General features: G+C 33.8%; 2 pseudogenes; one reads left to right on the forward strand and one right to left on the reverse strand.

Moving 5' to 3' along the window:
- The first annotated feature begins 169 nt into the window (after positions 1–169).
- Positions 170–19,889, forward strand: LOC138895554 (uncharacterized; annotated as a pseudogene).
- LOC104109449 (G-type lectin S-receptor-like serine/threonine-protein kinase At4g27290) lies at positions 19,872–21,478 on the reverse strand (annotated as a pseudogene).
- Positions 21,479–21,744: the final 266 nt, after the last annotated feature.

A 21,744-nucleotide genomic window follows, 5' to 3' on the forward strand; every position in this document is an offset into this window, starting at 1 on the left:
GAAAACATTAGTTTTCTTAATAAAAAACTTGATGATTTAACAGTCTTGATTAAGGATATGAATACTAAAAAGACCTCCTAATATTCAGGATTTTAAATTTAAATCTTTTGGTGACTTAGAAGAACTTCTTGATAAAAAGTTATCCGGTTTGAATATCAAACCCATTAATTTATCAAATGATTTTACTGATAAATTAGATTCTACTTTTGACTATAAAAATGATGTTTTGTCAGAGTTTAATAAACTCAGAAGTTACCCCAAAAAGAATAGTAAGTTTGCAGATAGCAGATATGCCGATAGACCTAGAATGCAGACTTATTATTACAATCGTCCTACTCCTCAAGATGTTTTAATAGAGGAACGTGATTGGAATCAGACTAATACGTCTTACAGTGGTTTTGAAATTTACGAATGGAATCTTGATGGTTTGACTGATAGGCAGTTAACATATTATAGTACATAGAATGCTTATGTATGCAACTATCTGTAAAAGTGTGAAGAATACAGATAGGAATATTTGCAGAATGATTGTTGCAGGTTTTACTGGCCAACTTCGTGGCTGGTGGGACAATTATTTATCTATCGACGAAAGGGCAATGGTTATTAACGCTAAAGCCATTGACGAAGGACTTGATAACTTAGGCATGGCCCTAGTGGCAAATAGAGAAGATGCCGTTTATACCCTTATTCTTACTATATTAGAACATTTCAATGGTAGATTTACCAACCAGAATGAGACTGTTCGTACCCTCCTTAATAGCCTTAGATGTAAGACTTTAAGTGAGTTTAGGTGGTATAAAGACACCTTTATGAGTAGAGTGATGGAACTACCTGAAAATAAGCTTGAACATTGGAAAGCTAAGTTCATAGATGGCCTTCCCTCTTTATTTGCCGAAAGAGTGAGAAAGGTTTTAAGAGGTAGTTATGGTGAAATTCCATACATTGATTATACCTACGGTAAATTGATAGGAATTTGCACACAGGAAGGGTTAAACTTGTGCAATGAATTAAGATTGTCCAGACAGCTTAAGATGGATAAGCTTAAGGAAAGAAACAAGTTAGGGGACTTTTGCACCCAGTTCGGATTACCCGAGACTTCTACTCATAAGAAGAAGAAACATAAGTATCATAGATACCCCAATCAAGACAGTCCTTATAGGAGAAAGAGATCTAGATATAGATCCAAAGAAGAATAAGAAGCCAAGAAAGCACATCGCAAGTCTACTAGATTTAACAAAAATAGGTCTAAGCGAGATCTTGCTGACATTAAGTGTTATAAGTGTGGTAAATTTGGCCATATAGCTCCAAATTGTAAGCTTCAAAAGCTGAAAATCTTAGGACTAGACGATGAACTACGTGATAAGGTTTATAGTTTGTTATACACTTCTGGATCGGAATCTGATTACTATTCTGAATCAGAATCCGAAGCTGAAATTTATTTGCTTGATTTATCTGATAGTGATAAAAATATTGATAATACTTGTACAACTTGCAAAGGTGATACATGTGCTTGTGATGATGAATTTTATAAATTACAATCACAATTTGAAAATCTAAACATGAAAACTATTACATCTGATAATGTAATAGAACTTTTAAAAGAAGTTACTGATGAAAAATGTCGTTAAAAAATTATTAATTTAGCTGCTAGTTCAAGTTCTAATTCAAGTACTAGTTTTACAAAACCTTTTGAAATTTTTTTTGAATATTCTCCACCTTATTCTTTACTTGAAGTTAATAACCGTCTGTTAAACAAAAATGCAACTCCAGCAAGAGATTCTTCTTTTGATGATTTAAAAATTAAAGTTGAAAACTTGAAACGAGAGATCAAATCTCTTAAACAAAATCAAATGATTTGTGATCACAGGATTTCTCAGATTGAGAAAATCAATTCTCCAGCTGAGAAATCTAATGATAAAAACAAAGGTATTTTTGAAAATGATATTGAAGAAAAACCTATTAGTTTTAATCCTAAACATGATATGTTTTTAGGGATGATGCAAATTATTACTGCTCATAAATGGAATATCAAATGTACTATTCTCATTGATAATAGTTTTTCTATTACAAACATTGCTATGATTGATAGTGGAGCAGATGCTAGCTGCATTCAAGAGGTTTAGTACCTACGAAATATTTTCAAAAAACTACTCATATGGTTAGATCTGCATCCGGACATGCTTTATATATAAAGTATAAACTTCCTAATATGGGTATTTGTCAAAATAAAATCTGTATTCCTCACTTCTTTTTCTTGGTAAAAAACCAGTTATACCCTCCAATTATACTTGGGACACCGTTTATTAACGCCGTTTATCCTTTTACTAGCATAGACTCGAAAGGTTTTACTGCTACCTATAAGGATAAAGAGATAAGTTATACTTTTGTTACGGATCCAGTAACTAGAGATATTAATGCTTTAATTGATATGAAGCAAAAACATGTTGATTCTTTACAATTAGAATTGTTTAGTATGAATATATTTGATACTTTAAATTCTACTAAAGTAGAAGAAAAAATCAAATTGATTTCCGAACACATTGCTGTTGATATTTGTGCCGAGCATCCTAGTACTTTTTGGAATCGAAAAAAGCATATTGTCACTCTTCCTTATGAAGATAACTTCACTGAGGATGATATTCCTACTAAATCTGGACCTTGTCAGATGAATGCAGAATTGGTAGAATTTTGCAAAAAAGAGATTGATAGTTTGCTATCAAAGGGTTTGATAAAACCCTCAAAATCTCCTTGGTCTTGTACAACTTTTTATGTTAATAACGCAGCTGAAAAGGAACGTAGTGTTCCTAGATTAGTCATTAATTATAACCATGCATTTTCACATTTAATGTTAATGCATCTAGTATATTAACATCAGATAAAGATAATTGCAAATTGGGTTGAGTATTAAAATATACTGGGCCATAGGCGACAGTAGATTCAATAGAACCCATCAGAGACTGTCTAAAATTCAAATTTCTGGCATCTCTGAGAGCAGCCAAAAATGTCTCTGGTAACCCTTTAAGGGTTAAAGGCTTAAAAGCAATTTGAACCATACCAATATGCAAATAATTATACTGGTGTTTATAAACATCTACATCATGCTTGTTTAACAAACGAATAGTCTGTTCAGACGAATTTAAAGCTAAAGATTGCTCAGTTGTTTTAACAAGTTGTTTAGAAGAGAGTTTATCAAACCATCCATAATCATAGATTGTTCTAATAGGGACTTTAGGAATAGTCCATTTGTTTAACAAATCAAGGTTTTGAGGTATATCTACCTCTTCCAATCTAGTATTTTTCATACTAGTTTCTCCTAAATCCATATTTCAGAAACATATCTATGTCGAATATTTCATATCTATCTTATATATACCATAAAAGTACCTAGGCTCTGATACAATTTTAACAGGATCAAGTTTATGTATTATATTATGACAGACCCCTTGCTTGAGTAAAGGTTTTTAACCTTCCATACAGTCATTAAACTATATATAAAATTTAAGTATATTTCAATTCTTATATCCTTACCGATTATGCGGATTACCGCCAGTCTTTAAATATAAGGGTACTGAATTAGCTAGATTAAGAATTCTCAAATATGTTAAAGTAGAAATCTTTATCTGGTGGAAACCTTCCAGGCATATAAAAGTCAGATGTGAGGTGTGAAACAAGTCCAGTTCCCGGTCAAACGGTGATTTCTATTTTAATATAATTAAAAAGGCATGGCGGATTACCGCCCGCCACTTGATCCTGTTAAAATGGAAATCACCGTTTGACCGGGAACTGGACTTGTTTCACACCTCTGTCGTAATATAATACATACTTTTATTGAGCCCATGTGTCTAGCAGTTCTAACCGTGAAAGAAGATGCCCTTTTAACTCCTTTATCGGGCTGAGGTTCACGGCTGGCTAGACGAAGCCACTAAGGCAAAGCCAATAAGAGCAGTGTTATATCAGACTTTACCAACCATCTTGACACCAAGTCAAAACTCTATATATAAAACTCATTTATATTTTAATAGATGCCGTCGCTTTCATGGTGTATATAGGAGAGAAGTTAGATACTCAACATAGATATGAAGTCTCTTAGCCGGACATCGTCACGGCCAGAGAGGAGAGACTAGAAGAAAAGCTAACTAAGAAAGACAGAAATATGTACCTTGTTGCCAAGAAGCAAGGCCTTGAAGATGAAGAACTAAAAACTTTTATTTACTTGTTCTTCTGTTACAATGAGCAAACTACTAAACTAACTCTTTACTTACAACTTAGAGAGAGAGAGAGAATTCTAGAGAGAGAGAGTCTCGAGTTCTGCCTCTTTAAAAAATGAACGAATGAATTCTATAAATAGAAAAGAAAAGGAATCTATGAACAGTAAAAGTGGGTCCCCGTGGGTCCCTCTAACAGTGTTTCTACTGTTAAAACAGTGTATTTACTATTGATGAACAGTGTATCTACTGTTTGAGTGGGTCCGGCGGCTTCACTGTGCTGTGGGTCTGGCGGCTTCACTGTTTGAGTGGGGTCCAGCTGTTTCACTGTACTGGTTTCTTTTCCGCCTTTTTTATTTTGCGGATGAATTCTTCTGTATCATGTAAGTCTTCTTCAGATAATATTCTTTCTGCTTCAATGGGCTGAGAATCTTCAGCAATATCATCGTTGCTTGTTTCACTTTGCATTGACGTATCTGACTTTTCATATTGATTAATGGAAGACAGTAAATTTCTTTTAACTTCTTCCAAGTAAATGTTAATCATTTCTGTTTTATCTTCTTCTTGAAAGGAGATTCTTCTGGCAATATACCTTACCGAACTGTCATCAATTACCTCTTTATGAGGTTTGCTGGAATATTCTTGGATTTTTATCTCGATTGAATCCAAGAGCTCTTGACCATATAAGGTCTTTGTTTTGGGATCTTTCTTCATTAACTTGTCCCAAAAATTATTGTAAAAAGTCCTGTATAAGCAGGGGACTTGTTCTTCAGTGAATCCGACTTCTGGATTCCATTTGTGTATCCAAGGGATAGAAACATCAAGAAAGAAATATATTTGGTTAATTTTTTCTGGGTAGCAGATATGATCTGCGTGATATAAATCGTTAATAAAAGGAGAAATTTTTATCCATTCTTTGTATAACATGAGGAATGAATCTGGTAAAATCTTTATTGTTGGACCGTGGTATGACCACCAGTTTAGAAACCAATTAGGAACAGTTGCTGCAAATATCTTTGCACATACTTTTATAAACCAAGTATGTTTGTGTCTATCATTATTATAGTATAATACTTTATCAAAAGCTTGGATATAATCCCAATAGGTAAAATTCATTTTATTTTTGTTAAGGCTTATCTGCCTTTCTTTCATTGTGGATATACCCCAGTCTTCAACAGATATAATCTGTTTAATTATAATCTTTGAGAAGTTATAAACGTTCTCGTCTGTGCTATATCCAGAAAAGTGCTGAAAATCTACACTGCCAGTACTGGTTAGTATCGTTTCATAGTAGGAACGAGTTTTGTATGACTCACCCGGATAATATAACCCATTTATCAAATACCTTTGGAATATTTTTCATGGTTCTTCTTTTCTCTGAATGTCAGAATTTTCTAAGAGAAATATCATTTCTCTTTTTGGTACTTTTTCGTATGACTTGATATCATCATTGTCATCTTTAGAAATGGAAGCAAAAGTGTCACTTTGCTTAACAGAAGTATCTTTCTGTTTCTGAGCAGTCAAATATGTGGTTATAAACCAAGGAACAAAATACATAATTTGATTATGTAAAGCACAAGTTTCATAAAACTCTTGAGAAATATTATTTAAATCTTCTTTATTATAAGTATCAAAAAACCAAGTTTTAAACTGGTTCCATTTATCAGTGAAAAATTCTTTTTGAATATAACCTCTAGCTTGTGACCCTGGACTAAAATCAATTTGGTGTGGAATCATTAAGTATCATTGGGGTCAAAGTCCATCTCGGACGCAGAAGGAATATCCTTATCAGAAATATTATTATTATCCTGAATAATATTTGTCTTGGGGTTAATCTTAACCCTTTCAACTGGCTTATCACCTACTTTAGTAGAAATTGTGTGTAAAGATGCAGCACGATTTCTAGCTGGTCCATAGACTGGTTCAACAGGAGAAATGTGTTGAATATCAGGCAATAGTCTATGACTAGTAAAGGAATGTCTATTATAATTAGAACTAATAGTAGGCAACAGTCTATTGTTAGAAAATGACTGTCTACTATAAGCGGAACTATTATCGTCAAACTGAATGCAAATCCTACCATCCGGATTTTGAGTAATATGAGAATACTCAGTATTACTGACAGCATCAGTTATCTGACTGGGGGATATAACCGAATCCAAAGTCCATGTGGTTGGAAAATTAATTTCTTCCCACTTAATAGGTCTCCTCGTGGTGACCTTAGACTTTGCAAATTTCGTATCTACTAGAATAGTTTGATCAGATGTATCATATAATTTACATCTGGGGTTTAACGTAGATATAAATTTAAAATAAATTCTATACGATAAACATATCAGTTCAGAACCAGGCGCATAATTATAACCATGCGTTTCTTCTTTTGATGATTTAAAAATTGAAGATGAAAACTTGAAACGAGAGATCAAATCTCTTAAACAAAATCAAATGATTTGTGATCATAGGATTACTCAGATTGAGAAAATCAATTCTCTAGCTGAGAAATCTAATGATAAAAACAAAGGTATTTTTGAAAATGATATTGAAGAAAAACCTATTAGTTTTAATCCTAAACATGATATGTTTTTAGGGATGATGCAAATTATTACTGCTCATAAATGATATATCAAATGTACTATTCTCATTGATAATAGTTTTTCTATTACAAACATTGCTATGATTGATAGTGGAGCAGATGTTAGCTGAATTCAAGAAGGTTTAGTACCTACGAAATATTTTCAAAAAACTACTCATATGGTTAGATCTGCATTCGGACATGCTTTAGATATAAAGTATAAACTTCCTAATACGGGTATTTGTCAAAATAAAATCTGTATTCCTCACTTCTTTTTCTTGGTAAAAAATCAGTTATACCCTCAATTATACTTGGGACACCGTTTATTAACGCCATTTATCCTTTTACTAGCATAGACTCGAAAGGTTTTACTGCTACCTATAAGGATAAAGAGATAAGTTATACTTTTGTTACGGATACAGTAACTAGAGATATTAATGCTTTAATTGATATGAAGCAAAAACATGTTGATTCTTTATAATTAGAATTGTTTAGTATGAATATATTTGATACTTTAAATTCTACTAAAGTACAAGAAAAAATCAAATTGATTTCCAAACAGATTGCTGTTGATATTTGTGCCGAGCATCCTAGTGCTTTTTGGAATCGAAAAAAGCATTTTAACAGGATCAAGTGGCGGGCGGTAATCCGCCATGCCTTCTTAATTATATTAAAATAGAAATCACCGTTTGACCGAGAACTTGACTTGTTTCACACCTCACATCTGGCTTTTATATGCCTGGAAGGTTCCCACCAGTTAAAGTTTTCTACTTTAACATATTTGAGAATTCTTAATCTAGCTAATTCAGTACCCTTATATTTAAAGACTGGCGGTAATCCGCACAATCAGTAAGGATATAAGAATTGAAATATACTTGAATTTTATATATAGTTTAATGACTGTATGGAAGGTTAAAAACCTTTACTCAAGCAAGGGGTCTGTCATAATATAATACATACTTTTATTGAGCCCATGTGTCTAGTAGTTCTAACCGTGAAAGAAGATGCCCTTTTAACTCCTTTATCGGGCTGAGGTTCACGACTGGCTAGATGAAGCCACTAAGGCAAAGCCAATAAGAGCAGTGTTATATCAGACTGTACCAACCATCTTGACACCAAGTCAAAACTCTATATATAAAATTCATTTATATTTTAATAGATGCCGTCGCTTTCATGGTGTATATAGGAGATAAGTTAGATACTCAACATAGATATGAAGTCTCTTAGCCGGACATCATCACGGGCAGAGAGGAGAGACTAGAAGAAAAGCTAACTAAGAAAGACAGAAATATATACCTTGTTGCCAAGAAGCAAGGCCCTGAAGATGAAGAACTAAAAACTTTTATTTACTTGTTCTTCTGTTACAATGAGCAAACTATTAAACTAACTCTTTACTTACAACTTAGAGATAGAGAGAGAATTCTAGAGAGAGAGAGTCTCGAGTTCTGCCTCTTTAAAAAATGAACGAATGAATTCTATAAATAGAAAAGAAAAGGAATCTATGAACAGTAAAAGTGGGTCCCCGTGGGTCCCTCTAACAGTGTTTCTACTGTTGAAACAGTGTATTTACTATTGATGAACAGTGTATCTACTGTTTGAGTGGGTCCGGCGGCTTCACTGTAGGTCCGGCGGCTTCACTGTTTGAGTGGGGTCCAGCTGTTTCACTGTACTGGTTTCTTTTCCGCCTTTTTTATTTTGCGGATGAATTCAACTGTATCATGTAAGTCTTCTTCAGATAATATTCTTTCTGCTTCAATGGGCTGAGAATCTTCAGCAATATCATCGTTGCTTGTTTCACTTTGCATTGACGTATCTGACTTTTCATATTGATTAATGGAAGACAGTAAATTTCTTTTAACTTCTTCCAAGTAAATGTTAATCATTTCTGTTTTATCTCCTTCTTGAAAGGAGATTCTTCTGGCAATATGCCTTACCGAACTGTCATCAATTACCTCTTTCTGAGGTTTGCTGGAATATTCTTGGATTTTTATCTCGATTGAATCCAAGAGCTCTTGACCATATAAGGTCTTTGTTTTGGGATCTTTCTTCATTAACTTGTCCCAAAAATTGTTGTAAAAAGTCCTGTATAAGCAGGGGACTTGTTCTTCAGTGAATCCGACTTCTGGATTTCATTTGTGTATCCAAGGGATAGAAAATTCCAGAAAGAAATATATTTGGTTAATTTATTCTGGGTAGCAGATATGATCTGCGTGATATAAATCGTTAATAAAAGGGGAAAATTTTATCCATTCTTTGTATAACATGAGGAATGGATCTGGTAAAATCTTTATTGTTGGACCGTGGTATGACCACCAGTTTAGAAACCAATCAGGAACAGTTGCTGCAAATATCTTTGCACATACTTTTATAAACCAAGTATGTTTGTGTCTATCATTATTGTAGTATAGTACTTTATTAAAAGCTTGGATATAATCCCAATAGGTAAAATTCATTTTATTTTTGTTAAGGCTTATCTGCCTTTTTTTCATTGTGGATATACCCCAGTCTTCAACAGATATAATCTGTTTAATTATAATCTTCGAGAAGTTATAAACGTTCTCGTCTGTGCTATATCCAGAAAAGTGCTGAAAATCTGCACTGCCAGTACTGGTTAGTATCGTTTCATAGTAGGAACGAGTTTTGTATGACTCACCCGGATAATATAACCCATTTATCAAATACCTTTGGAATATTTTCCATGGTTCTTCTTTTCTCTGAATGTCAGAATTTTCTATGAGAAATATCATTTCTCTTTTTGGTACTTTTTCGTATGACTTGATATCATCATTGTCATCTTTAGAAATGGAAGCAAAAGTGTCACTTTGCTTAACAGAAGTATCTTTCTGTTTCTGAGCAGTCAAATATGCCTGCAAATGTGCGTATAACGGGCTATCTTCTGGAATATCTTCTAGGTGGACGGATGGTCCAATTGATGATTCTTCTCTGAGAGATATCCTCTCATTGACTAAACTCCTTCTTCCCATTTGTATAACTGGGGAGTTTGATGAGGATCCGTATGACGATCCTGAAGGTGATGACCTTCCTTTGGATTGTGGGGATGATCTTCCCTAACCTCTACCTCTTCCCCTAACCCGGGGGGTTCCATTCTGTAAATATTCACGAGATAAGAAATCTGGCAGAGAATTATCAATTCCCTTTTTATATTGTATTTCAAAATCAAAAGGGGCTAATTGAGCCTGCCATCTTGCAAATATCATTTTCGAGGCATCATGTTTAAAATCTTTGTTAAACATATATTTAACAGATTGTGCGTCAGTTTTTATCAAAAACTTTTGATTGTATAAGTCGTCTTGAAATTTTAAAACATATTTTACTATGGTTAACATTTCATGTGCCACAGTAGCGTATTTTCTCTGGGCTTCAGACCATTTACCAGAGTAGAATCTAATCAGATATTCATGTTTATCATTGGGATTTATTTGTTTCAAAATCCCTCCATAACCAATATTAGACGCATCAGTCTCTATAATCTTTTGCCATGCAGGATTAGCAAGGGTTAAGCAAGGTAAAGATTTAACACGTTGCTTAATATTTTTTACCAAAGTAGTGTGACTATCAGTCCAAGGATTTTTATAATTCTTTTTTAGCCTATCATATAAGGGGGCTAAATCACGTGACTGATCTTTATAAAAAGGCAAAATATAATTTAAACTTCCCAAAAATCTTTGTAGCTGAGTTCTATCAGTAATAACATCGGGAAATTTTGAGGCAAAATCAATTGATCTTTGAATAGGAGTAATCTTTCCTTGACAAATATAATGTCCTAAGAATCGAATGTTAGTTTGGAATAAACTCATTTTTTGTTTTGAGATTACCAAACCATTTTGTATAACAATTCTTTTGAAAATATCTAAATGCTTAATATGCATTTCAAGTGTTTTGGAAAATACCAAAATGTCATCGATATAGACAATGACGAAGTCTAGATAGGGGTTGAAAATATCATTCATAATTTTTTAGAATTCTGAAGGGGCATTTTTCAAACCAAAAGGCATAACATTCCATTCATATTGCCCAAATGGAACATTAAAAGCAGTTCTATAAGTATGCTCTTTAAATATTTGAATCTGCCAATAACCAGATTTTAAATCAAATTTTGAAAATATATTGGCGTCATATAATCTAGACAATAAATCTCTTTTATTAGGAATAGGATACCTAACCCATTTCAAATATTTATTCAAGGGCTTATAATTAATGACTAATCTAGGAACACCACGTTCCTTTTCAGCTGCGTTATTAACATAAAAAGCTGTACAAGACCAAGGAGATTTTGAGGGTTTTATCAAACCCTTTGATAGCAAACTATCAATCTCTTTTTTGCAAAATTCTACCAATTCTGCATTCATCTGAAAAGGTCGAGATTTAGTAGGAATATCATCCTCAGTGAAATTATCTTCATAAGGAAGAGTGACAATATGCTTTTTTCGATTCCAAAAAGCACTAGGATGCTCGACACAAATATCAACAGCAATCTGTTCGGAAATCAATTTGATTTTTTCTTGTACTTTAGTAGAATTTAAAGTATCAAATATATTCATACTAAACAATTCTAATTGTAAAGAATCAACATGTTTTTGCTTCATATCAATTAAAGCATTAATATCTCTAGTTACTGGATCCGTAACAAAAGTATAACTTATCTCTTTATCCTTATAGGTAGCAGTAAAACCTTTCGAGTCTATGCTAGTAAAAGGATAAACGGCATTAATAAACGGTGTCCCAAGTATAATTGGAGGGTATAACTAGTTTTTTACCAAGAAAAAGAAGTGAGGAATACAGATTTTATTTTGACAAATACCCGTATTAGGAAGTTTATACTTTATATCTAAAGCATGTCCGGATGCAGATCTAACCATATGAGTAGTTTTTTGAAAATATTTCGTGGGTACTAAACCTTCTTGAATGCAGCTAACATCTGCTCCACTATCAATCATAGCAATGTTTGTAATAGAAAAACTATTATCAATGAGAATAGTACATTTGATATACCATTTATGAGCAGTAATAATTTGCATCATCCCTAAAAACATATCATGTTTAGGATTAAAACTAATAGGTTTTTCTTCAATATCATTTTCAAAAATACCTTTGTTTTTATCATTAGATTTCTCAGCTGGAGAATTGATTTTCTCAATCTGAGTAATCCTGTGATCACAAATCATTTGATTTTGTTTAAGAGATTTGATCTCTCGTTTCAAGTTTTCAACTTCAATTTTTAAATCATCAAAAGAAGAATCTCTTGCTGGAGTTGCATTTTTGTTTAACAGACGGTTATTAACTTCAAGTAAAGAATAAGGTGGAGAATATTCAAATTCTTTTTCAAAAGGTTTTATAAAACTAGTACTTGAATTAGAACTTGAACTAGCAGCTAAATTAATAATTTTTTCACGAAGTTTTTCATCAGTAACTTCTTTTAAAAGTTCTATTACATTATCAGATGTAATAGTTTTTATGTTTAGATTTTCAAATTGTGATTGTAATTTATAAAATTCATCATCACAAGCACATGTATCACCTTTGCAAGTTGTACAAGTATTATCAATATTTTTATCACTATCAGATAAATCAAGCAAATCAATTTCAGCTTCGGATTCTGATTCAGAATAGTAATCAGATTCCGATCCAGAAGTGTATAACAAACTATAAACCTTATCATGTAGTTCATCGTCTAGTCCTAAGGTTTTCAGCTTTTGAAGCTTACAATTTGGAGCTATATGGCCAAATTTACCACACTTATAACACTTAATGTCAGCAAGATCTCGCTTAGACCTATTTTTGATAAATCAAGTAGACTTGCGATGTGCTTTCTTGGCTTCTCGTTCTTCTTTGGATCTATATCTAGATCTCTTTCTCTTATAAGGACTGTCTTGATTGGGGTATCTATGATACTTATGTTTCTTCTTCTTATGAGTAGAAGTCTCGGGTAATCCGAACTGGGTGCAAAAGTCCCCTAACTGGTTTCTTTCCTTAAGCTTATCCATCTTAAGCTGTCTGGACAATCTTAATTCATTGCACAAGTTTAACCCTTCCTGTGTGCAAATTCCTATCAATTTACCGTAGGTATAATCAATGTATGGAATTTCACCATAACTACCTCTTAAAACCTTTCTAACTCTTTCGGCAAATAAAGAGAGAAGGCCATCTATGAACTTAGCTTTCCAATGTTCAAGCTTATTTTCAGGTAGTTCCATCACTCTACTCATAAAGGTGTCTTTATACCACCTAAACTCACTTAAAGTCTTACATCTAAGGCTATTAAGGAGGGTACGAACAGTCTCATTCTGGTTGGTAAATCTACCATTGAAATGTTCTAATATAGTGAGAATAAGGGTATAAACGGCATCTTCTCTATTTGCCACTAGGGCCATGCCTAAGTTATCAAGTCCTTCGTCAATGGCTTTAGCGTTAATAACCATTGCCCTTTCGTCGATAGACAAATAATTGTCCCACCAGCCACGAAGTTGGCCAGTAAAACCTGCAACAATCATTCTGCAAATATTCCTATCTGTATTTTTTACACTTTTACAGATAGTTGCATACATAAGCATTCTATGTACTAGAATAGTTAACTGCCTATCAGTCAAACCATCAAGATTCCATTCGTAAATTTCGGAACCACTGTAAGACGTATTAGTCTGATTCCAATCACGTTCCTCTATTAAAACATCTTGAGGAGTAGGACGATTGTAATAATAAGTCTGCATTCTAGGTTTATCAGCATATCTGCTATCTGCAAACTTACTATTCTTTTTGGGGTAACTTCTGAGTTTATTAAACTCTGACAAAACATCCTTTTTATAGTCAAAAGTAGAATCTAATTTATCAGCAAAATCATTTGATAAATCAATGGGTTTGATATTCAAACCGGATAACTTTTTATCAAGAAGTTCTTCTAAGTCTCCAAAAGATTTAAATTTAAAATCCTGAATATCAGGAGGTCTTTGAATATGAGTAACAACAATCTGAGGTTCTGATTTGCTTCCTGAAGAAGAGGCAATATCAGTCAAAGTCTTTTTCGTATTCATCTCCTTAATCAAGACTGTTAAATCATCAAGTTTTTTATTAAGAAAACTAACGTTTTCACCCAAAACTTTAACATATAAACTCAAATAATTATTTTGAGAAATTAATTTATTAATTTCTGCGATGCTGACTGCAGCAACATCTTCATCAATAAATTTTTGAAATGCAGTAAAAGTAATACCTGTATTATTAGGTAAAACAAAAGATGATTGAGGAGGGTAAATGGCTTTAGTAATATTGCCACTCCCGTCTTTATAAGATCTTTCCAAAACTTTTATAAAAAGTGGTAAATATGTGGTTATAAACCAAGGAACAAAATACATAATTTGATTATGTAAAGCACAAGTTTCATAAAACTCTTGGGAAATATTATTTAAATCTTCTTTATTATAAGTATCAAAAAACCAAGTTTTAAACTGGTTCTATTTATCAGTGAAAAATTCTTTTTGAATATAACCTCTAGCTTGTGACCCTGGACTAAAATCAATTTGGAGTGGAATCATTAAGTATCATTGGGGTCAAAGTCCATCTCGGACGCAGAAGGAATATCCTTATCAGAAATATTATCATTATCCTGAACAATATTTGTCTTGGGGTTAATTTTAACCCTTTCAACTGGCTTATCACCTACTTTAGTAGAAATTGTGTGTAAAGATGCATCACAATTTCTTGCTGGTCCATAGACTGGTTCAACAGGAAAAATGTATTGAATATCAGGCAACAGTCTACGACTAGTAAAGTAATGTCTATTATAATTAGAACTAATAGTAGGCAACAGTCTATTGTTAGAAAATGACTGTCTACTATAAGCGGAACTATTATCGTCAAACTGAATGCAAATCCTACCATCCGGATTTTGAGTAATATGAGAATACTCAGTATTACCGACAGCATTAGTTATCTGACTGGGGGATATAACCGAATCCAAACTGGTGGTCATACCACGGTCCAACAATAAAGATTTTACCAGATCCATTCCTCATGTTATACAAAGAATGGATAAAAATTTCTCCTTTTATTAACGATTTATATCACGCAGATCATATCTGCTACCCAGAAAAAATTAACCAAATATATTTCTTTCTGGAATTTTCTATCCCTTGGATACACAAATGGAATCCAGAAGTCGGATTCACTGAAGAACAAGTCCCCTGCTTATATAGGACTTTTTACAACAATTTTTGGGACAAGTTAATGAAGAAGGATCCCAAAACAAAGACCTTATATGGTCAAGAGCTCTTGGATTCAATCGAGATGAAGATCCAAGAATATTCCAGCAAACCTCAGAAAGAAGTAATTGATGACAGTTCGGTAAGGCATATTGCCAGAAGAATATCCTTTCAAGAAGGAGATAAAACAGAAATGATTAACAGTTACTTGGAAGAAGTTAAAAGAAATTTACTGTCTTCCATTAATCAATATGAAAAGTCAGATACGTCAATGCAAAGTGAAACAAGCAACGATGATATTGCTGAAGATTCTCAGCCCATTGAAGCAGAAAGAATATTATCTGAAGAAGACTTACATGATACAGAAGAATTCATCCGCAAAATGAAAAAGGCGGAAAAGAAACCAGCACAGTGAAACAGCTGAACCCCACTCAAACAGTGAAGCCGCCGGACCCACAACACAGTGAAGCCGCCGGACCCACTCAAACAGTAGATACACTGTTCATCAACAGTAAATACACTGTTTCAACAGTAGAAACACTGTTACAGGGACCCACGGGGACCCACTTTTACTGTTCATAGATTCCTTTTCTTTTCTATTTATAGAATTCATTCGTTCATTTTTCAAAAAGGCAGAACTCGAGACTCTCTCTCTCTAGAATTCTCTCTCTCTCTATAAGTTGTAAGTAAAGACTTAGTTTAGTAGTTTGCTCATTGTAACAGAAGAACAAGTAAATAAAAGTTTTTAGTTCTTCATCTTCAGGGCCTTGCTTCTTGGCAACAAGGTACATATTTCTGTCTTTCTTAGTTAGCTTTTCTTCTAGTCTCTCCTCTCTGCCCGTGACGATGTCCGGCTAAGAGACTTCATATCTATGTTGAGTATCTAACTTCTCTCCTATATACACCATGAAAGCGACGTCATCTATTAAAATATAAATGAGTTTTATATATAGAGTTTTGACTTGGTGTCAAGATGGTTGGTACAGTCTGATATAACATTGCTCTTATTGGCTTTGCCTTAGTGGCTTCGTCTAGCCAGCCGTGAACCTCAGCCCGATAAAGGAGTTAAAAGGGCATCTTTTTTTACGGTTAGAACTGCTAGACACATGGGCTCAATAAAAGTATGTATTATATTATGACAGGCCCCTTGCTTGAGTAAAGGTTTTTAACCTTCCATACAGTCATTAAACTATATATAAAATTTAAGTATATTTTAATTCTTATATCCTTACTGATTGTGCAGATTACCGCCAGTCTTTAAATATAAGGGTACTGAATTAGCTAGATTAAGAATTCTCAAATATATTAAAGTAGAAATCTTTAACTGGTGGAAACCTTCCAGGCATATAAAAGCCAGATGTGAGGTGTGAAACAAGTCCAGTTCCCGGTCAAACGGTGATTTCTATTTTAATATAATTAAGAAGGCATGGCGGATTACCGCCCGCCACTTGATCCTGTTAAAATGGTATCAAAGCCTAGGTACTTTTATGGTATATATAAGATAGATATGAAATATTCGACATAGATATATTTCTGAAATATGGATTTAGGAGAAACTAGTATGAAAAATACTAGATTGGAAGAGGTAGATATACCTCAAAACCTTGATTTGTTAAACAAATGGACTATTCCTAAAGTCTCTGTTAGAATAATCTATGATTATGGATGGTTTGATAAACTCTCTTCTAAACAACTTGTTAAAACAACTGAGTAATCTTTAGCTTTAAATTCGTCTGAACAGACTATTCGTTTGTTAAACAAGCATGATGTAGATGTTTATAAACACCAATATAATTATTTGCATATTGGTATGGTTCAAATTGCTTTTAAGCCTTTAACCCTTAAAGGGTTATCAGAGACATTTTTGGCTGCTCTCAGAGATGCCAGAAATTTGAATTTTAGACAGTCTCTGATGGGTTCTATTGAATCTACTGTCGCCTTTGGCCCAGTATATTTTAATACTCAACCGAACTTGCAATTATCTTTATCTGATGTTAATATACTAGATGTATTAACATTAAATGTGAAAACGTATGGTTATAATTATGCGCATGGCTCTGAACTGATATGTTTATCGTATAGAATTTATTTTAAATTACTATCTACGTTAAACCCCAGATGTAAATTATATGATACATCTGATCAAACTATTCTAGTAGAAATGAATTTTGCAAAGTCTAAGGTCACCACGAGGAGACCTATTAAGTGGGAAGAAATTAATTTTCCAACCACATGGACTTTGGATTCGGTTATATCCCCCAGTCAGATAACTGATGCTGTCAGTAATACTGAGTATTCTCATATTACTCAAAATCCGGATGGTAGGATTTGCATTCAATTTGACGATAATAGTTCCGCTTATAGTAGACAGTCATTTTCTAACAATAGACTGTTGCCTACTATTAGTTCTAATTATAATAGACATTCCTTTACTAGTCGTAGACTGTTACCTGATATTCAACACATTTCTCCTGTTGAACCAGTCTATGGACCAGCTAGAAATCGTGCTGCATCTTTACACACAATTTCTACTAAAGTAGGTGATAAGCCAGTTGAAAGGGTTAAAATTAACCCCAAGACAAATATTGTTCAGGATAATGATAATATTTCTGATAAGGATATTCCTTCTGCGTCCGAGATGGACTTTGACCCCAATGATACTTAATGATTCCACACCAAATTGATTTTAGTCCAGGGTCACAAGCTAGAGGTTATATTCAAAAAGAATTTTTCACTGATAAATGGAACCAGTTTAAAACTTGATTTTTTGATACTTATAATAAAGAAGATTTAAATAATATTTTCCAAGAGTTTTATGAAACTTGTGCTTTACATAATCAAATTATGTATTTTGTTCCTTGGTTTATAACCACATATTTACTACTTTTTATAAAAGTTTTGGAAAGATCTTATAAAGATGGGAGTGGCAATATTACTAAAGCCATCTACCCTCCTCAATCATCTTTTGTTTTACCTAATAATACAGGTATTACTTTTATTGCATTTTAAAAATTTATTGATGAGGATGTTGCTGCAGTCAGCATCGCAGAAATTAATAAATTAATTTCTCAAAATAATTATTTGAGTTTATATGTTAAAGTTTTCGGTGAAAACATTAGTTTTCTTAATAAAAAAACTTGATGATTTAACAGTCTTGATTAAGGATATGAATACTAAAAAGATTTTGACTGATATTGCCTCTTCTTCAGGAAGCAAATCAGAACCTCAAATTGTTATTACTCATATTTAAAAACCTCCTGATATTCAGGATTTTAAATTTAAATCTTTTGGTGACTTAGAAGAACTTCTTGATAAAAAGTTATCCGGTTTGAATATCAAACCCATTGATTTATCAAATGATTTTGCTGATAAATTAGATTCTACTTTTGACTATAAAAAGGATGTTTTGTCAGAGTTTAATAAACTCAGAAGTTACCCCAAAAAGAATAGTAAGTTTGCAGATAGCAGATATGCTGATAAACCTAGAATGCAGACTTATTATTACAATCGTCCTACTCCTCAAGATGTTTTAATAGAGGAACGTGATTGGAATCAGACTAATACGTCTTACAGTGGTTCCGAAATTTACGAATGGAATCTTGATGGTTTGACTGATAGGCAGTTAACTATTCTAGTACATAGAATGCTTATGTATGCAACTATCTGTAAAAGTGTGAAGAATACAGATATGAATATTTGCAGAATGATTGTTGCAGGTTTATTGGCCAACTTCGTGGCTGGTGGGACAATTATTTGTCTATCGACGAAAGGGCAATGGTTATTAACGCTAAAGCCATTGACGAAGGACTTGATAACTTAGGCATGGCCCTAGTGGCAAATAGAGAAGATGCCGTTTATACCCTTATTCTTACTATATTAGAACATTTCAATGGTAGATTTACCAACCAGAATGAGACTGTTCGTACCCTCCTTAATAGCCTTAGATGTAAGACTTTAAGTGAGTTTAGGTGGTATAAAGACACCTTTATGAGTAGAGTGATGGAACTACCTGAAAATAAGCTTGAACATTGGAAAGCTAAGTTCATAGATGGCCTTCCCTCTTTATTTGCCGAAAGAGTTAGAAAGGTTTTAAGAGGTAGTTATGGTAAAATTCCATACATTGATTATACCTACGGTAAATTGATAGGAATTTGCACACAGGAAGGGTTAAACTTGTGCAATGAATTAAGATTGTCCAGACAGCTTAAGATGGATAAGCTTAAGGAAAGAAACCAGTTAGGGGACTTTTGCACCCAGTTCGGATTACCCGAGACTTCTACTCATAAGAAGAAGAAACATAAGTATCATAGATACCCCAATCAAGACAGTCTTTATAGGAGAAAGAGATCTAAATATAGATCCAAAGAAGAACGAGAAGCCAAGAAAGCACATCACAAGTCTACTAGATTTACCAAAAATAGGTCTAAGCGAGATCTTGCTGACATTAAGTGTTATAAGTGTGGTAAATTTGGCCATATAGCTCCAAATTGTAAGTTTCAAAAGCTGAAAACCTTAGGACTAGACGATGAACTACATGATAAGGTTTATAATTTGTTATACACTTCTGGATCGGAATCTGAATATTAAAATTTAGGATCTTAAATCAATTAAATATTATGTACATATATGTATATAAATATATATACACATACATAGATAGGATATAGTGTCCATATAAAAGTAATTTTAAAAAACACATACACACACAAATATATATAGTAGTAGTGTATGTGCCTATCAAGTACTTCTAGGAAAGTGACTGGGGTCTAACCAGTCATTATGCTTACAAATTCAGCTTATAATTCAGATCAATTTTACTCTAAAGCAGTGATTCTTATATTCTAATGATTTGTTAGTTCCTACCTATATACAGGGAAAGCAGGAGTTGGCAGTTAATATTATAGTAGATGTTTACAAGCATAGGAACAGTTCAAACTTAAAGTTAAGGTCTGCTTTGTTAAAAGTACCTGCAACCATTACTTCTTTTTTCATCTTCAGGTATAATAAATCAGAAATCACCAGCAACTCGGACTCAACAATAAACCTACCTGATTCAGAACCAGCCATTCTAATATATATATCTTGCTCTTCATTGGGTACCTGCTGAATGTCATGCAGATCCTCGAACCACAATAAGCATTCTCTTCCTCCATTACGTATGTCAAGATTTGAGTATGCCATACAAGAGCAATTGTTAGAGCAGATATTCTTGCATTCGTCTAGTGTCATAGTCACATTGGACCAGGAGTTCCGTGTGTCTCGCAATTTGATATGTGAATACTTCAAAAATACATCTCCTTGGAGGCTGTTTAGTGCAGTTCTCCGGACACAGCCACCTGACCAGTCTGTCTTCCACCAATCTTCAGTATCTTTTGGCACAAATTTGTCCACATACAGGAGAATCTTGACTGTTGCAGCTACCGTATGCACCACACAACTTGTAATCATCACAGTTATCTGAGGGCATTAAGACAAAAGGGACCCAGCCCTGTTGCCGGTCACCCCAAGTCCAAAACTGTATGACACCATTCTCACTTATTATCAATCTAGCGATAACTGAAGACAGGAGCTTATAAGTAAAATACACCTCTATCTTGCTGGAAAATACACCAAATGTATAGAAAGTACCTTCTCTAGTGTTTGGTGCCCCACTAAAACGGCGACCATTCCATGGTCCAGAGCGATATACAACATCTGTGCCGTTTTTCAGGATCACGTTCTGTGGATAACCAGAAGGATCACAGTGATAGGTAAAATCGCCTGGAGCTGGATCCTCCTCGTTCTTCCACGATGACAAGTACACCTCTCGACCTTTTGCAAAATTCCAACCAAGCTTCATGCCTGGTAATAGTGTATCAGTCGGATGATAAAAACTCTGCCATAGGAAATTATCATTGCCAGCTTCTTTGACTACAAGATTTCCAGAATCCAGCAACTGTGCAATGTGATTCTGCACAGATCTAGAGGTATTAGTTGACCACACAACACTGTCAGTGCCATTGAGAAGGACAAGAAGTCCTGGCTCAATGACCTTAAGGATACCTGATTCATTTGTCAAAGGAGCTTCTCTGTTGGCAACCCACACCACTGTCCTAACAGATATGTTCTTGTACCAAATACCAACATAACGAAGCTTAGAATTACTTGGACTGAAGAACCCCATTTCGAAGGTTCCACCGGCTGAAGTAACATTGGCATCACCATCTTTCAGAAAATGGGTTGTAGTTATGGTATCTGTAGCGCCAAAACTCTGGTGGCCGATGGAATACAATAAGTAGATGAGCAAGAATATGTAAAAACGTTCCCTTCTTAGTAATGCCTTCATGCTTCCAAATCCAATGAATGTTTCTCGTGCGTGTCACATCCAGGGCGTAGCAAAACATCCAGTAACGTCACAGTTCATTTTACTACGGAGTACTATATATAAGAGAGGAACAATCAGCTGTGCTCTTAGTCAACCTGGCTGCTTCTTGTTATTAAATTCATTTTGCGTGCGCTTTGATCATTCCGAGGTTGATGTTTTTGTAGTGGTGCCATCAAGAGAAGGCAAAATATACAAGTTAAGGGGAATTAATTATATATACATACAAAATATTATATATATATATATATATATATATATATATATACACACACACAAAACATAATATTTCGGTACAGAGCTATCAATTGACAGTTAAAATTGTATACGTTCGAAACCGATTCTCGGCCATAAAGACTGGTCGAGACGATGATGTCTCGACCAAAGGGT

The sequence above is a fragment of the Nicotiana tomentosiformis genome, chromosome 7 (assembly GCF_000390325.3).
Source record: "Nicotiana tomentosiformis chromosome 7, ASM39032v3, whole genome shotgun sequence".
NCBI classification, from domain to species: Eukaryota; Viridiplantae; Streptophyta; class Magnoliopsida; order Solanales; family Solanaceae; genus Nicotiana; species Nicotiana tomentosiformis.